The sequence below is a fragment of the Acipenser ruthenus genome, chromosome 10, assembly GCF_902713425.1.
Source record: "Acipenser ruthenus chromosome 10, fAciRut3.2 maternal haplotype, whole genome shotgun sequence".
Taxonomy (NCBI): Eukaryota; Metazoa; Chordata; class Actinopteri; order Acipenseriformes; family Acipenseridae; genus Acipenser; species Acipenser ruthenus.
Window position 1 is genome coordinate 32,214,233 of NC_081198.1, and position 20,046 is coordinate 32,234,278.

Below are 20,046 nucleotides of genomic sequence, written 5' to 3' on the forward strand. Positions count from 1 at the left end.
ATACATTAAATGACAAACTTTTCAACTAGTTCAGCTCAGTATATTGGTGATTTACTAGCAAATCAGTAGCCAGCAGACACTTGACTCACGATTTGGAACTGCATGCCAGCATGTCAATTTTATATGCAACCATGGCGCTCAATGAAAGAAAGAGAAACAAGCAATAGCATAACTATTTAACCGATAGCCCATTCAGAATTAACAAAATAACACCACTGTACCAGAACATGTTTCCCACTTAAGACTACCTGCGATCCTTTCTTCTCCTCTCCACCGTCTCATCTTTTTATTTTATTTCCCTCTTCTATCAACCTTTTAATTCTCATGTCTTTATTATATGGGATTTGTTTTTACTTATCTGCTTGCCTATGTGACTACTGTAGCCACTCACACCTCTGCAAGCTTAATGTCCTGTTGAGTGATAGGAGTTGATCCTCATCTGAATAATTTATCCAGTTTATCCATCTGCCTGAAGTTTCATCACCATGCACAATAATTATCAGCATGCTGATGGATCTAAAGTTAATAACGTGCAGATTGATGCTTGCTGTAGCTGTGACATCATGCTGATCCTCACATATTGGATTCACAAGCTAATATACCCCCCATTTAATAACAAGTTGATTAACGCATACTGGGTGAAAATATAAATGACGCAAAAAGAACAAACATGCTGGTCACCACAAGCACACGGCCTGATTGACAGCTGTGCAGTAGGTGACATGCTGATTACCATGTGAGCCTCATCAGTGGTGTTCTGAAAAACAAAGGCTGCATTAGAAGAGATTTCACATGAAAAAATATCAACACTCTCCTGTCTTTTCAATGCAAAATGCTCAAAATCAGGCTGATATTAAATAAGGATGTGTATGTACTGTGCTATATATGAAAACGCTTGTAGTTCTGTCGTTCTGTATGTTGCTGGGGTTTTCCCCCAGTCTACCAGGCACCTATTGCTGCTCTGTCATGCGAATCGTGTGGGGGGGGGGGGGGGGGGGAGTGGGGGGGTTTGAGTAATAGCCTAATGCTTAACTCTCCAGTCAGTGTCAGTTGTGGAAATTATGGGCCATTTTATTAAGCTGCACTGTCCATGAATAGTAATGCCTGGACACATTACACTTTATATAGTCATTTCTGTGTCATTTGGGGTAATTACCTGCAATCTTAAAACAAAGGCAACAGTAAAATGTATTCCTCAGTAAATGCTTTCCAGTTCAGACAAGGGTGACAAATAACTTTCATGTTACTGCTAACTGACATTAATTTGCAGTGAAGGATTGTTAGAACGAAAAGTGTCTCCTGTTTTGAAGGTTAGGTATAACTGACCATAAAAAACAAAAAAATGTCCTTAATTTCAGCAAAGTTTCAAAGAGCACAGCTACATGGAAACATAGTGACAGATGGAGCTTCCTTCTTGTTCCTGTTCACCAGGGAATAACTGCTTCTATTTTAGGAACAATTAAAAAATTAAAAAAGTGTCTTCATTAATATCCATCATTGCTCCAGGGTGCCTAGTCTTGTTCACAGCTCCAAGTATTCAGGAACTCCAAGGATATTATTCATTATCCAATGAGCATTCCATCTTACGCAGTGGAAATTACGGTTTATGTGGCTTGAGAAGGGAATTATACAGTTGTAGTCAAAAGTTCACATACCCCAATGGAAATTTGTATATTCCAGAAAATTCTCAAACAAATAATTATAGGAGGGAAAAAAAGTTACAATAAATAGATGTCTACAATTATTTATTTCAGCAATGTTTTTGATTTCATTTTACAATTTGAATTAAAAGTTTAGGTCTGTGTTGCATGTTGAGGTTTTTATTTAGATAATTTAGTTTGGTTTTCTTTGGCATCATACTCTTACAGTAGTGTACTAAATCTGTTAATTTCTTGTCGGTCGTTTTTATCTTGCTTGAATTCTGCTCCTCTGGAAAATTACGTTGTAAAGAGTTCACCTGTAAATATGTATAATGCAATCTCTGTATCTCAAATTGGGCCTGACCACCAGCCAAATTCCAGAGCGGGAAGCTGAACTTCTTTGATTCAGGTCTGAATTCATGAGGCAAGAGCTACATTAAATTAAACGAGTTGGTTCAGGCATCCACACAGATTTTAGGAACAAAATAAAAATATTACTGCTTTTTATGGAGCTTTCCAGGGATCTAACAAACACTCTGCTACATCATTTTTGCATGCTGTATGAGAGCTCGACGGCACACATTTTTTAAATTATTATTATTTATTTATTTATTAGCAGACGCCCTTATCCAGGGCGACTTACAATTGTTACAAGATATCACATTATTTTTACATACAATTACCCATTTATACAGTTGGGTTTTTACTGGAGCAATCTGGGTAAAGTACCTTGCTCAAGGGTACAGCAGCAGTGTCCCCTACTAGGGATTGAACCCACGACCCTCCAGTCAAGAGTCCAGAGCCCTAACCACTACTCCACACTGCTGCCAGGTACCTGTAGCACAGCAGTGAGAACATGCAGATAACAAGTAAACGCAAGCATTCCTGGTATTTTATATGTTGTATATTTTATTATTAATCTTAAAAGCCCTAATAACTGAAGAGTACAGTACAGTGTGAATTATTGACCATTTTGTCCAGGGGAGTTTATTTCTGTAATAAAAAAGTTCTAAAGCAGTGAAGACAAACAGGTTCATAACAAAAGTCATTATTTGGGGCTTCACTCTCTGCTACCATTAGACTTCACAAATTCACAAATGACACAGCAAATGTGATAAGCAAGACAGGTTGTGCCTTGTTTAGAAATATTCTTTACATTTCTGACAGCGTCACCAACTGAGGGATGTTCATTAGGCCAAGCCATGTGTTGCTGTTCTTTGATTGAGATAAGGGTATTTTGAAGTATTTGTACAGTAGGAAGTGTGCATTGAGAAGATAGCTTCCTGTCAGTTTCCTTTCCGTTGGCTAGAGACTCCGTTTTTCAGCTAAATTAATTTCCTCGAGTTTAGGAAGTACGTCTTTTTAGCCTTTAATGTAAAAAAAAAAAAAAAAAAAAAAAAAAAAAAAAGGAACCCTCCCCACACCTTCTACTTTTTGATGTTTCTACAGTATATGGTAACCATTTAAACCTGAAAGGCTATTTAAATCATTGAGTGTCTACTTCAACCCTTTTTTTTGTCATGATCCCAATGTTTCCCATTGTAAAAGCATAGCAAAAGCCTGCTATATGTAAGCATCGTAAAGCCCAGAGAGGTATGAAAAAAAAACTATTGTACATTCATAGTATGTCCAGTTGTTTATAAACACCATGGATCATCTAAGTGAAACCATTGCTACTTACAACGTAAGAAATTCAAGAACGAGGAAAGGCCATTTGGCCCACTTATGCTCGCTCGCTTTGGTGCCATGATCCGTTAGCACTTAGGAGAGCAAAAACAAACCCCCTTAAACAGGTTAGTAGGGCAAATGAAACCTCTGGGAATCCGTAGCTAGATGGGCTGCCCTTCCTCCAGTCGGATAGCTAAAGGTCTTATTGTGGTCACAGAGAGGGTTATACAGTATCGTTCATTGAAGGATCCGACAGTCATATTCCCTCTGGTCGATAATTGTCTTAAGGTTGGGGACTTAGATTTTATGCAGACAAAATAAATTTAGTTTATAACCTAAAACACTTTTTAAATATGTCTTTAAAAACAAGTAAATAATTTAAAAGTAGTAGTTGGGTCACTGCCTGTTTAAAAGCGACCTTGTCTTTAGCTCAGTGCCCTTGTTCCCACAGGCTCACAACACTCCACTGCAGTGACAAGGACATATCTATCAGGTAATGACCGCTGTATAGGGCTTTAATGCCAAAATAAATTAAACATTACGACCATTTTAAACCCCATTGATCAAATACAGCAAACAAGTTAAAGTTCATTAGTCATCGTAATAGACCTGGAATTGCATAAATAGTGTCCGGCCTGTAATTGCACGCCTGTTCTAATGTGATTTCTAAGACAGGAACTCCCATTGTTCTTTATGCTTTCTTCAGTCAGTTATCTCGCCGTTGGCCATCTGTCATTACAAGAAAATATTCAGCAAATCAAAATTCTGTGAAAAATGCGTCGTTAAGCCTGCTATAAGTATACAGTGTCTGCCAAATGACAGATAACTGCAAGTTACTGTCACCTCTAATTTAGCCTACATCAGTTATGTATCTTTGTTTATAACCTACTGCATTACAAAGTGGAAAATAATAAAGTTCATGTGTATTGCTGTTAATGTCAGTACTTTCAACTGTTAAAAATGACTTTCAGATTGGATGTACACTTGTTTTCATTTAACAATTATAGTAATAATTTAATGTCTTTTTCAAAGGGTTTTTTTCAAAAGGTTGTGTCATTATCGATATTTCTATTGATGGTGAATTAAGAAATATTAAACAACACTAAACTTAAAAGTATTTTTCAGTTATTTATGGTGACAAACACCCAAACTGCATGATCTAAATGCGCCACATGGTGACCTTGACTTGGGGGAAGGTGGGGTGACATAACAAGTGTCACAAATGACCCAGTCACATGATCACCTGTTTTGTGCATTTCTGCTTGTATTGGGAGTGGGATTATTATCCAGATGTGGCCGAGACCTAAAAACAACACAATGGATCCCGTGGAGCAAACAGCTTGCCATTTCCCTTTGATTTGTATCAGATTTTTTTCTAAATAGAAATATTGGTGGAACATATGCAACATGTAGTACCGGTATGTAATTTAGTGTTTTGATAAATGTGTTCCACCATTTGAAGAGATCATATAGAGTTGTAGGACAGCAAGCATTTGTGTATTAGGGGAATAATGGCATGATGGTGACTAGTGAATGCAGATGTAACTCATACACAGACGCTCACAATCCTATATGTTATTTACTGCTTTATTATTAATATATAAGTTTCAAAAATCAGGCTCCATTGTCTTTTTCATCGAAAAGAAGGAAAGGTTTATGATAACACAGAATTCCAGTCTATAACAGAATCATCATTCTTTTCTTGTCAGGTAGGAGAAGGTGTGCTGATCTAGGCAACACAGTAATAAATCTATGCTGGCACTGGAGGTACCCCAAGCTGGCTGTACCGGATGCTTGCAAAAGCTCCTATTTTGCAGACTTTGTACTTTCAGCTGTGAAATCGGAAAATGTGTGAAAGGTCTCTGATGCAAGGGCTGATTGGTATAATACTACTAAAGAAAATTAATTATAGGAACATGTGAGACTTACAAAGTGGTAACAAGGAAATATGCATTTTTCTCTATGTAAGGAGTTTGATATATCATTGAATATAGTATTTTGGGTGTTGTAGGGTTTTTACATTATTACCATGCATAAATATGTTTTTGCAATTTGCGTCAGTGGGTTGCACAGATTGAAGAACCACCTTGGTGTGGTGCTATTCACTGATGCATGAATGTGTCATCTTTGTGGGAGGCAAGACAGAAGTGCAGCATTTGGAGCTCCTAATTAACAGCTAATTTTATAATATTCAAAATATGCCATTGCCTTCCTCTCATGTAGTCGGTTCACAGGACATGAACAGGTTTAGGAATATGCATGACAAACCTCATATCTTTTGATATGCCACTTTTCAAACCAATTAGATTCTTAACTACACAGAGTGTCCTAAACGTTTACCATAGTAAGAGCATAGCAAAGGCTAATAAAGCAAAGTATTATAAAGCATAGGTAAGCATTGTAAAGCACAGGTACGGTAAAGCAAATTGCAGCACACGGTAAACACTGGTAAACCCTTGTTATTACCACAGGAAAAGCATGTGAAAACTGCACAGTTCCCATTAACGTGGTAAATGTTTGTAAAGGTCACACAGTACCATTACAAAACTATAAATACATTTTGAAACACTAAAAAGACCAATAGTATTGTCTTTGGGGGAGAAATGTGATCAATCCTTTCCATGAAAAACAAGTATTGACTAATGATAATTCTTAATTCAGGTTTGAAATGCAAAGGGTTGGGGTCGGTCGGATATGTGATATCTACTCGTTAAGCCACACAGAAGCATTTAGCTGGTAAACATATTTTACAGCCTATGCAGAGTCAGCACTCTGTGAGAAGTACAGTATGCATGTTTTGAGGATGGGCATGAATATTCATATTCAGGCATGCTCCTGCACATCTTGCATCCCTCTGTTTTAATACGCTGCTGCATATATATGCAAATCAAAATGCAGAAAACACAAAAGAAATAGGGATAACAGTTTTGACCCATCAATCACCCCTCAAAGTTCTGTGCTCATTAAAAAGAGGAGAGAGAAACCTGCTTGCTTACCCAGGGGTATTCTGCTCACGTCACTTAACCCTTCGGAAGGCAGGCAGAATACTCTGCATCCCTCAGTGTGTATGGAACACAAATGTTACAGTTAATTTCCCGTGCTTCAGGGTTTTGTGTAGTGCAGGCAGCTTAGGAATGCTGGACTTCCAGGGGTGCAGAAACAGCATTATGGAACTGTATCTAGTTATAGTTTATTTATATTCATATAATATAATGCAGGTTTTTATAGATGTTCATAAATAAAGAAAGGCTGCTTTGGGCATTGCAGAGTGAAATTGGTGATTTAATCTGTTCTTAATATGTATAATGACCATACCACCTGGCAAGATATATTTATTTCTGCTTTATTTTGGATGAGTTTCCCAACCAGGGGTTGCTTTCAACCTATATGCTGCTGAATTAAGCTTCAGCTTAATAGATTTCTACAGCAGGTTTCACAGACCTTAATTATCCCCGATCTGGGACTCCCTAATGTTAATTTATGTAAAGTACAGTCAGCACTTGCATATCCAACCCTATAAAATGTTGATTTCAGTGACGGTTAAACACGTGTGATGCATATCTGATTATTTCATTTTGGCCCGTTCCAACCCTTGTATCTTTGTGTTCTCTGAAAAACGAACAATATCAAAAATACATATCTGAATGGACTGTGTTTTAAAATAAGTAGGCTGCCATTTAGATGTACTGTATTGGTTTTGTTGGTACAATACTATATTTTTAACAGAAGTAGTATTTTAATTCAAAACGATATGATTCTGAAAATATCACTTGCCAAAACTAAAGAGACAACACGTTACCTGTATTATTATTATTATTATTATTATTTATTTCTTAGCAGACACCCTTATCCAGGGCGACTTACAATTGTTACAAGATATCACATTATTTTTACATACAATTAACCATTTATACAGTTTACTGGAACAATCTAGGTAAAGTACCTTGCTCAAGGGTACAGCAGCAGTGCCCCCCACCTGGGATTGAACCCACAACCCTCCGGTCAAGAGTCCAGAGCCCTCACCACTACAGTACATACTTTTAAATCCGGTACGTATTGTAGCGGTATGTAAAATTTCCCATTAACGACCCAACAGCAAAATTAAATGTAAATGTTATCCATGCACAGAACTGCGTAAAACGTAAAGGGCAATGCAATTTAGCAAAATCAAAAGATAAAAAAAAAAAGTTTCCAGAATTAAAACAGTATCCAAAGTCAGTATTCAAAATTGCAGAATATAGTGCTCGGTAAGGCCCTAATGTCACAGTTCACTTGCAAATGAAAATGCACAAAAGCAACACAAAAACATCACAGTATCTAAAACTGTTTAATTACGCTAGCTTGTCTCGCTCGCTTTGTTTTGGCTGCATTTTCATCGGGGGAAATTTGAGGAAGCGCTGTGTAACTGTACAATACAAGACAGACTAATTTGGCATTAGAGAGAATTAAAAAAATAAATAAATAAACGCGGGCTGTGACGGATATTCAGATACATTGTAACATTGAAGAGATGGGCTTTGTATCAGAAAACTGGTGACAGAGTCGGAAATTGCGTGTGACGGGTAAATGCATTTATTTGTTACATATATATAATGGGGTTTGATTTTATTCTTAATACAAGGGTGGTAAAATGCAACTGACACGTATCTGGGTAACGGATATCCGAGCGCTGACTGCAATCCAATATTGATGCTATTCAGGGTCTGAACATGTCAGTGCAGTTTAAACCACTGGGGGAATCTCCCTGCAGAATTGCCTTGGCATGTAACCTGCTTTCACTCGGAACAACTGTGGTTCAAACTCTCATTGGGAACCCAGGTAAAAATTGTTCCTTGTTGAACTCGGACTCCCCCTTCATTCCCATAACTCATCATACAATCCACTCCTGGACGATCAAGCATTACTGTTCTCAACAACTACACAAACAGCTGCTTGGATTTGTGTGGATTGCTGCTTTTCTTCAACGCTGTGGAGAACAGCAATCCACGTAAACCCATGTAGCTGTTTCTTCAGTTGTTTCACTTGGAATGGTAAATGTGCCTGAACAGCACCAATGACCCTCACCTGTGGCAAGTTTGTCCCAAACAATCGGATAATCGGTTTGTGCAGCTCTACTACGCAGTTTTTTTAATTAAAGTAAATATGGGAGTGAGTAGCGCCTGGATTTGAATATGTTGTGGTGGCCAAGGGCACACAATCAAAAGATATTGTACATCAAAGAGGCATGTGTTATGACACAAGAACAAATTAAAACCGGGACAGAGGGAGCAGCCATCCAGTTAAAATTCTATAATGAAAAGAATGCATCAAATAATGAAACAAATCAAATAAATCATTGGAGGTAATGTAATTAAAAAAGCATGATAAATGATTGCATGATTATTTGTGATTTTAATATGGATTTAAAGGAAGTCTAGGAAATGAACAGTCTTTAAATGATAGTGTCAATGCTTTAAAAACAATATACGGTCTTACAAAATAGTGGAAAATTAGCTTTGTTTTTTAAGTGAATTATTGTATTTGTAGGTGTCTGGTGTGCTTCTATTTAAAACTCCTGCTCTGGAATTTGTATTTACCTTCTTGATCACACACCCCACATTTTCCCATTTCATCAGCACCAGTCAGCCTTGACAACCCCAGACATATCAACACCTGGCAGGCATTCCAGTAGAAGCAGATAAAGTTATATATCCTGACGTGAGCAAACATGCTGGGATGTGCATTCAGTTAAGGAATGGGATAAACCTGCTATTCCAAAGGACTACAAAACAATTCCAGAGATATTGACTGGAATTGAGCAACATGAATTTCAGTGCAGAGAACTTGTCATCCCTAAGCTTCACTGCGAAAGAAGTCATCTGATTAGAATGCTTAATGGACACGTTATCTTATGGGTGCATTTCCAGCCTTTTTCAATCCACTGCTGGATGAAGGCCTCCCCAAGATTCTTCCACAAAAGCCTGTCTGCTGCGTCTCTCATTCATGTTGCTCCGGCGTGTTTCCTAATTTCATCTTGCCATCTTCCTGGAGGTCTTCTTCTTGGTCGCTTTATATCTCTTGGGATCCAGTCTATTATCTCATTGGTCCAATGATGGTCTGTTGTTCTTGCTACATGTCCACTGCCATTTCAGTTTTTTCGCTCTTATGATAACATTGCATACTTTTGTTTGCGTTTTTATCCATTCTTTCCTGTTCCTGTCTCTTCTTGTTATTCCCAGCATGAATCTTTCCATATTCTGTTGAGTCATTTTTGCATTGAGGGTCCAGATTTCACATCCGTAAGTTAGCACTGGCAGCATGCATAGGTCGAAGACTTTCCTCTTGAGGCATAAGAACCATGCTTAATCTTCCAAACAATCTTCTGTTGATTTCACACATTTGGTTCGCTGTTGCCGAAACTAACTGTCCTAAGTATACGTAGTTATTGACTTCTTCAAGCTTGATCCCATTGACTTCAGTTGCCTGTGGAGTGGTTTATTGAACATGACTTGAGTCTTCGGGTTCATTTTCAAAACCGCTTTGATGCTAGCCTCCTGTAGTTCTTGTTTGTAATTCTTCTGGGCATGTTGTAAATATGAGGATGTCGTTAGCAAATCATAGGTGATTCAAGTAGGCTCCATTGATCTTCAGCCCCTTATTTTCCCAATCCAGTGTTTTGAAAATGTCTTCTAAGGTGGCCATGAAGAGCTTTGGGGAAATTTTATCTCCTTGATGAACTCAATGTTTTCTCAATTCCTTGTGTTTTTTGGAGAGCTTCATACAGAGCTTGTGTAAACAGAGTCAAAGGCTTTTTCATAGTAGATGAATCCCAAGCAAAGTGGTTGTTGCTGGTTTGAATCACTTGCCGTACAACTTGAAGATGATACATTGTGCTAAATCGACTCCTGAATCCTGCTTGCTTATTTGATTGTGCCGAGTCAAATTTATCTTGAAGTCTGTTGGTGAGTATCTTAGTAAAAATGTTGTAGATTATAGGAAGTAAGCAATAGGTCTGTAGTTCTTGAGGTCTTCTTTATCTCCTTTCTTATGTAAAAGTATCACCGGTGCATTATTCCAGTCGTTTGGCACTTTCTTTTGCTTAATACAATCTGTACAAATATGCGACAGTATTTTTGTCCTCTCTTCACCTCCTACTTTCACAATGTCAATCATTATGCTATTTTCTCCGGGTTGAGTTTTTCCGTCTCGTCTTCGTCATCTGCTATGTTGCTCTTTTCATCTTGATATCATTTTCTGTAAAAGTCTTCGACTCTCTTCAAAATCAATTTGCGGTTCTTGATGAAAGTCCCTTCCTCTTGTTTGATTGATAAAATCTGTTTTTCCCAACGATTACTCTTTGTTTTGCCTTCTTCATGCTTTGGTTGTTTTCAATAGTTTTCTCTACCAACTTACATTTGAACAACCGTATATCCTCAGTAATGTGCTTTCTTACTGTCTTGCAGCTTAATGTATTCAGTCTTTGACTTCAGAGCTGCTGTTTCATGAGGTCTTTTGTCTCTTGCGTGATCTTCTAGTTGCATTTTGTACTCTGTGTTCCAGCGATATGTTTTGCAGTTTCTACAATTACTTGCGTCACTTCCTCATAGATTTTGTCCACCGCGATTGCATTATCTTTTTGCAGATCTTCAAGAGCGCTGAATCTATTCTTCAATTTTAGTTGAAACACCAGGCTTTGCTTCTGGAGCATTTCTACATTGATTGTGTTGGATTTCGTCATCATGAGTTTCGCTCTCTCTAGTGCTGTGTTTAGGGGGGGTTGGCCATAACTCACCACGCTGGCCAGGTGGGTTGGTAAGTGGCCCTTCCACTTTGGCCGAGTATGTTACTCAAGCTTTCAACCATGGTTGAACCTGCCAGAGTCAAGGGACTCCGCTGTACTTCATGTTGAGAACCTGTTGTCACCCTCCTGCCACTTTGAGGCAGTGGAAGTTGGACTTTAGGAGGGATATATATATATATATATATAATATATATATATATATATATATATATATATATAATATATATATATATATATATATATATATATATATATATATATAATATATACAATGACTTTTATTTATTAAAATGCCCCTTGAAATTACTATTAAAATTTAAGAACTGAAAAATTGGTACAAATAATTTAGTTTCCAGTTTGAGGGAAGGATGCAAAACCAGTTTACTTGCATCTGTCTGAGGTAGTGCAAAGCTGGTGAAGGTAACCAGCATCAGTACTTCCACACGTGGACCATATTTCAAGGGAAAAGAAAAACCAGAAAAATGAAAGCAAAGGGACTTGCTATATATTTCTTGTGAAGTTTTACTTCCAGTAATTTTAGTTTTGCGTAATACACTGGATTCTCTATACAGTAAAACGGGAATATAAACTTACACTATTACACTTAAACAGGGTAAATTTAATGATGCAGCGCTGGTAATGGTTTTGGATTTGGGAATTTTTTATAAACCGACTTGTATATACTTAAACGATATACACGTAAGTGGGGTAGACTATACAAAATTCACTCTGTATAAAATAAACATTGTTACATACTTTGAAACTATCAACTATGATTATGTTATAACTCAGTGGAGTATGTATTGTACATTCCTTTGGGTCAATCTTTTTAGGCACCTAAAGTATAAACACTATTTTAATAGAATACAGATGTGGAACTATAATATACTGTAACTGTATGCCTATATACTTTAAAACTAAAATATGTGTAATTTCAACTACGGGTCCATTATTCATACCTCACTAGAGAGTGTATTTCTTATGGTTTGGGTTAGGATTTGCTAAATGCTCGCACGTTGAACAACTACACAGGTCTAAGCAGCTCATATTCTTCTCCTTTGTATTGCCTCCCATCAGTGACTAGAGTGACCCATTGTCCTCCATTATGCCAGTTATTGTTTACTACCTCCTGAAAGGGCTGACAGCATGCTTAACAGGTTTTGGAGAGCCACGCCAGTAGCTCACTGTTGGCCTTTCACCTCAAAACTCCCTAGAACTGGTGTGACAGGTGGCACCAAGGTTAGAAGCTGACACTCTCCAAGAACATTTTCATCCTCTGTCATATTGGGCATATGCCCTCTTCCCCCGCAGAAAGATGTTTAAACGGGCAACAGCTTGACTTTCATAGAAATTATACAGAGATGTATTGTTGTATCATTTTATGGTCATGTCTTGTTAATACTATTTATGGCAACAAAGAAAGGCTGTGGCTCTACCAAATATTGACAAGGGAAACAGAACTGGGAATTCCGTCAAGCACAACCCTCTTAAACAAGCTGGGTTTGCCAGTTCAGTAAGGAGTTTCTTCCAAATTTGGGTTTTACAAAAGCTACAGGTCTGTATTTACCGATTTTTCACCCAAAATTTGGTCGACTCATGCATGTGAAAAAACTGATTTACACCACGAAAATCCATTTACATTTGTTAGATACATTTATGTAACAGTATGTCTGTTTAACATATTGACCTCAACAGCTTTACAAGGTTTGAATTCAAGATAGAAGCTGGTAAGCAGCTTGTCTGATCATCCCCACATATTACCCACGATATTTACCTTTAAGCTTGCAAATGTAGTATTTTCACCTGTGTTTTTTTTTATTGAACTAACAGTGATAAATTCCTAGGAGAGATGTGCAAGGACATGTAAGGACAGAGTCGAACTGAAAAACTAGCCTTGTGTCGGAACTTTGTGGCTGTTTCAGAACGTTCCCTGCTTTTTTTTCCCCCTGCTTTTATTGAAAATTGCATTTATAGAACTAGTCGTAAGTCAGTCGCAGCGCTGGCTGCATTGCGTCTGCATGTAGAACAAAACTAGCCCAGTATGAAAATGACCCCCTTAGTTATTTTCAGGTTGTCTGTGCTGAATTCTCTGTGAGTGTGTCCAGCTGCACAACTGAACTTTCTGCTAAGTCTGGTTAATGTCTTTCAGGAGGAGCGCTATCATATACTTCAAGTCTCTCATTTATCATTGACAGTTTTAACTATAATAATGCACATTGACATTGTAAAGTACACAATGTAAAGGGGATGCGGCAATAAACAAGTGCTTGATCTTATATAGGGGACTGTTTCACTGGAAGAGATGTTGAAGTTTATTTAAGCCATGTGTCTAGAGCTGTACGGGAACTCTACTGTGTTAGAAGTACGTCATGTGCAAACATCTACATTTGTTTGTTACTGAAAATGTCTGTTAAGTACATCTAATTTGTAAATGTGAAATACTGTTTTGAGTGACAAATGGGTTGATTTTGCAATTCCTGAAGAATCAAAAAAAAATAAAATAAAAAAAATAAATAAAAAGGGTGTTTATTCCGTTAAGTTTGCTGCAGGTGGCTGACACTTTTAAGTTGCAGTCTTACAGGAGAATCTTGCTTTTTAGATATTCCTTTCTCATCCAGAGTTCACAGGTGGCACTTTTTGTTTCAATTCAGTCATATTTATTAATAGCAGACCAGTATCTTTTTCAAATAAGTCAGTTTGGTAGAGGTTCTCTGAACAGTCGTAAATTACTTTGATTTTATTGTATTTGTTTCTGATTGCTTGCAGCAGCTCTTGGTCTCTCCCCAGCGATCTCGCTGTAGAAACCTGGTTGTACATGTTCCACTCACTGCACTTGTTAGGGGTGTTCATGGAGTCCTACTCCTCCCCCAACAGCTCCACAAGCACATTTTCTTTCTACGTTTTTCTTGTCAGCTATTCTTAATAAAGAGAAGCTCTTGTATAAGCCCAGAAGACCTGGTTCTTGTGATTGTAAAGCTGCCACAAAGTTTCGACAGATGCAGCTGGAGGATTTTCAGACGGCCTGAAATAAAAAAATGAGTTGCTTTGGCTGATCCTAAATGGAAAATAACAAAAACTAAAAGGCTTTGGGGTTTACATAGTTGTTGTATTTTTTAAAATGTATTTATTATAATTGTTAAATGTCAGTGGATTCAGTGGTTAAGCCAGTCTCTAATATTGTATTTGTTGATACTGTATGTGAATACTTCTTGTTTATTCCCTATGGTATAAAACAAGATGCAGTAGTCACTTTAAAAGGATGTGGAACTTCTCGTTTTTAAACTTTAATGTATTAACATGTTACATTTATGAGATTTACTGCAAGAAACGTTTTATTAATTATAAACTGAAGTATTACTGGATATTACATTTGCTGCTATTATTATTTTTATTTATTTATTTATTTATTTATTTATTTATTTATTTAATAACAGACGCCATTACCTAGACGCCCTTGTAGTTTATTGGTTTAATTCATAGCTGTGGTTGATTCTGTCTAGACTTAATGTTAGGATGGGATGACAACTCATCTGGAGGTGAGATGGAAAATGACTACAGTATCTGGTTCAAAAATAAAACCCATTACGTTGACCAGATTGTGGCAGTTTCATCATTTACATAGAATCTGGGTATTAGAAACTGTAGATCACTGTACCGTGCTGTAGTTTAGTTACAGTCGTTCAAAATTTCAGTAAAATGCCGTCTTTTTTTACCTTACGAATACCTATAACAACCTACTGTGAACACCAAATCGGGAGTAAATTAACCAGCATTACAGCACCATCTGGCATAATGACCTCCTGAGATTTTGACATGAATTTATTGAATGTAGGTTTATAGCCTTAATATTTGTACAGATATTTCAGATATTATTTCTCAAAGCAGCACAATGTCAATGAAAGATTAAACATTAAAAATGCATTTAATTAATATACAAGCATGTTTTTTTATTTTCCTAATGCCTTCAAGTTAATGACTAGAATGAGCTAGAATTGGAATTCGTACAGTATGGATCCTGGAAGATGTCTCTTTCTCAATCATTACTATACTGTTTAGTGTCGCTGCAGTGCCTGTATCACCTGTAGGAGGCTGTGTGGTCCAGTGGTTAAAGAAAAGGGCTTGTAACCAGGAGATCCCCGGTTCAAATCCCACCTCAGCCACTGACTCATTGTGTGACCCTGAGCAAGTCACTTAACCTCCTTGTGCTCCGTCTTTCGGGTGAGACGTAATTGTAAGTGACTCTGCAGCTGATGCATAGTTTAAACACCCTAGTCTCTGTAAGTCGCCTTGGATAAAGGCGTCTGCTAAATAAACAAATAATAATAATAATAATCACCCTGTTGCATGTGAAAAGTGCAACGCTGTACACTATGTACATCCTAATTTTTTTCTTATGTCTTATTCCAGTAAAGTCCACCACAAATAGATGACTCCATGTACAGTATAAGCATGGCTGACATTACCGTTGCAGTTTATTCCAGGCTTTATTGTGACCTTAATTGGGAACCTTCAACCTTGTCATTTTGTTTAATTAGTAGAAATACATATTTATAAGATTCTATATGTTTCAGGCGTTCATTACCGATTAAATCATAATATGTTTTTAAAAGGAATATCCAGAAAAGACATTCACTGACCATCAGCACCTAGAATGTGGTGCTCCATCGTAGTGGTGCAGCATTATGTTGCTGTACCAGGATTACTGGGCTGACTGCAGTACTTGCAAGGCATTATGACTGTATGCTGTACTCGATGTTGTCTTTCAGCTTGGTTTTGTACCTAGAAGTTTTAGCCATGTCTAGACCTTGTGGTAAAACTGGACCTGATTTGTATTTTGTTTGCACCAGTGCATAGGGGAAAAAAAGTACAGGCATACTGATTATTACCCAGTTATGGGGTTAAAATAATCTTTTTAGACATACTCTCGCAATGAGTTTAATTTTATTCCCAACATGCCAAAAACCCATGTGATGATGCAGCATTTTTAACACCTGGCCTGATTTTCTGTTAACTTCAATGCAAAGTTTGCCTCCATTTTTTCAACAATGAGAAACACAATGTAAATATTATGAAGCTGGTCAAATAAGTCTAATTTGTTTCTTGGTTGTTTTATAATGTTTACTTTATCAACTTGTCAAAGTCAACAGAATTCAGGCCCAGTGTTAAAGCACTTTTTGTGGAGGTACTGTATGAACAATATAGGTTTTCATTGAGAGACGATGCCTGAAAGATGATTTAAACCCTGAAACTGGGTAAGAATCATGTTTTCTGTAGTTTACCAAATTGATCAATTTTCAGTGTTTTTATTATGATCTTTTGTTGCAATTGACCTGTATTAAAAAAACAGGGATCCATTCAGTTCATCACAACAACAGTAGATCTAAACGCTGTTTAACTGATATATACAGTGTTTGCTTGCGTTTACATACTTTTAAATACAAAAATGCACTTCAGAGATGTTGTTTTGAGGGGTTGGTATTTATGGCCTTGGTACTACACACCAGATAGGGTCTTAATGATCCTAACAGTTGCAGATCTAAATACCGGTATCCTAAAAAAAGGAAACACTATTTAGGTATGTTAATAAGAAGCACCCCTGGGGAGAAACACCAGTGGGATTCATATTGTGAAATGGTATTTAAGTCTGGAATAATTCAGAATGAATAGACCCCACATTATGAATTGAATTATGCACAGGTGTCTGAAAAAGATCAAATAGAACCTGATACGATCAGAAATGGCTTGAACTGCAGTGCCGGGGGGGGTTCTGTCATCCCTGAGTTATGGAATTTGGCAGCCTACCAGTTGACCTGTCATGGGTGGGAAAATCCTGTTTTTTAAAAATGCACCTTGAAATATGTTACTGATCAGATGCCAGTAGTATGGACCAGGCCAAATACTATAAATAATATAATATAGTTACAGTAAACTAAATACCTAGCTGGGTTTCCTTTTTCACTTTCAGCAATGAAAAACCTATACGAGAAACTTATTCTAGTTGGATGACTCCTATATTAAGTCTGATCTATTCAGAGACATTTACTGTAGCTGAAACATTATATTTGAACATGTTTAAACAAGGTAGTTTTAAAAGAAAAACCACAATAATGGACATAAAAAGGCTGTGATACCTTTTTTGTTTAGCTCAATGTCTCCAGAAACCCAACCTGGAATTGCAGCGTTATATGTGCAGCAGGGGGCACTTTATTCGTTCTAATTTCTTGTAAAACACTTGTTTGTTTCTGTAGTTTCTTTGCTTTCACATGTTCGTATTCAATTTGTAAATCGCTCAAATCTTTGCCGTTGATGCAGCGTTTCTTGATTTTGAATATGTTTTCTTCCTCCTCATGAATCAGAATAGTTTGAAATCTAGACGTCATTTTGTTCTGCTGTTTTCGTGAGATTGTTTGTGTTTGTTTACTAAAGGGGGAACGTGCTTTTTTATTTATATTACCCTCCAGGGGTCAAGCAACCATAGTAAATAAAAACGCTGTAAGCTCCTGTAGTTTACACAGAAGTACAAGTTTACTGCTAATTATAGCATTAATCAAAATGTATCAAAATGATTTCTCACCCCTGACAAATCTGCTTACAGTTTATTGTTGGATAAATTATACATAGCATAGAACGAGTTTATACAGTGTGAAGGGTTTTAGTCCTTCGGGTTCTTTTTCAGCACTTTAAATGACCCAGCCACACACAAAACTTGATTTTTAAAAGCGCTGTTGCGCTATTTTTTTTTTTTTTAATAGTCACAAAAACCAAAATAAACAAAACAAACACTTAGCTCTTTTACAAGCACTAACTAACACACAGGTACACCCTGACTACAAGTGGGACAGCTAGGCTGTTTCCCCACCAAACAGTAAATAAAACCACACAGGTTTAATACAATACCCTTTACCTCACGACTGCTAGAAGCAGAGCACCTCTTTCTGCCTCCTTCTACTCAGCAGCCCAGAACAGACTGGCTGCTCTCTTTAAATACCCTGCACCTGGCTCTGATTTACAATGATCACCAGGTGCAGGGGATAATTAAATAATAAAACAATTAACAAATATAATTAAACAATAATACAAATTAACAAAATGTGCATACGCACATGTTTTCTGCAGGGAGGATATTAACCCCCTCCCTGCTGTGTTACACATCCTCCCCCTCAAGTGTGCAACACTGATCGGCCATTCCAAGGCCACTCCCTCCCCTAAAACACAACCACCCACCCTCGAGTCCACAAATGTCAATTTTCGCCCTCTTCCACGGGCGGACTTGAGGGTGGATCGGTCCACGTCCCGGCCCAGCCAGGTAAGGACCGCGCACCGGCGACGAGGGACCCCAACAGGCTGACAGGGGCGACTGGAGCGTAGGCCGGGGCACTGGAGGATGCAGCAGTGGACAGAGGTCTTCCCCTGGGAACCGGTGCAGTGAAGTCCGATCACCCAGGGGAAGCGAAGCAGCTAACAGGGGGAGCAACAGCGACGTCTGGCAGCAGCCCAGCGATGTCTGGGTGCTCGGGGAGAGCGGAGCAGGGAACCAGGGGCAGAGCTGTGGCCAGTGTTGCAGACTCCTGGGCTCTAGGTCCAGCACAGGGAGGTCCAGGAAGGCCGGCAGGGTGTCCAGGAGCAAGGGGCGATGGACCGGATGCAGCGACGCCGGACTGGACCGTAGGGGTGGTGGTCGGGGCTGTGGTGGAGGTATGCTTTTCGCCTCCCCTCTGGGCTCCGGAAGCGGCGGCTCCTCCCCTCTGGGCTCCGGAAGCGGCGGCTCCTCCCCTCTGGGCTCCGGAAGCGGCGGCTCCTCCCCTCTGGGCTCCGGAAGCGGCTCTGGTTCCACTACCGGTGTTTCCTCACCCAGTTCTTGCTCTGTTGCAGACGGTTCTGGTTGTGCCGCAGGCCACTCCCATTTCAGCGCAGCCCAGTCCGTCTTCTGGATCAGCAGTTCCAACTCTGTCTGTTCTGTCGGTTTTTGTGGGGGGAACCCTCGCTCTAGCCTTCGCCTCTCATTCTCTTCTCGTTGCCTGCGGTTGGCCTCTTCTTGTTCCGCAACCATCTGTTTAAGCATTTTAATCACCTCTAAACAGTCTCCATTTTTATTTTCCTCGGGTCAGTAGTGCTGTTTACTGCTGCCACCATATGTGAAGGGTTTTAGTCCTTCAGGTTCTTTTTCAGCACTTTAAATGACCCAGCCACACACAAAACTTGATTTAGTAACCAGGAGATCCCCGGTTCAAATCCCACCTCAAATCCCACCTCAGCCACTGACTCATTGTGTGACCCTGAGCAAGGGTCTACTCAGCAGCCCAGAACAGACTGGCTGCTCTCTTTAAATACCCTGCACCTGGCTCTGATTTACAATGATCACCAGGTGCAGGGGATAATTAAATAATAAAACAATTAACAAATATAATTAAACAATAATACAAATTAACAAAATGTGCATACGCACATGTTTTCTGCAGGGAGGATATTAACCCCCACCCTGCTGTGTTACAACAGATATTGTTGGCTGCCATTTGCAACAGAGCTGGGGAAATATATCTGCTATGGATACAGTAACTTTACTAAAAAACAACATTAAAAAAAATATAAAAAAATTAAGTTATTTTTTGGACAGATGTAGACTCTCTCTTTAAGGTCTTTTAAGGTCCTGTTGGTGAAAATATTATCAGTATACAATTTAGGTTTTATTCTAATGTGTGGGTCAGAAGAATCAACAAAACATACAGAATGTAAATCAGTGCTCATCCAGTTCTTACAGTCAGTGCTGGTTTGGTCACACAACTGTGTCAAGTCAGATCTTAAAGAACCCCAATGATTCCGTGTCAACAACATGGCAGGGTATCCATTCCATATCCTCACCACTCTCCGTGTAAATAAATGTCACCCTCTGTCTCAAGTCTCTTTCCACTTCATTTCTACAATAACTGTGTCCTCTGATCCTGGTTTCTGTATTGTGCT

The 20,046-nt window shown here is 38.4% G+C and overlaps 1 protein-coding gene across 2 annotated transcripts in view; it reads left to right on the forward strand.

Annotated features, from left to right (window-relative positions):
• The window catches only part of LOC117402792 (ribosome biogenesis protein SLX9 homolog), an 82,946-nt gene that overhangs the window by 46,504 nt on the left and 16,396 nt on the right, over positions 1-20,046 (forward strand). The gene's annotated exons all lie outside the window — the stretch shown is intronic.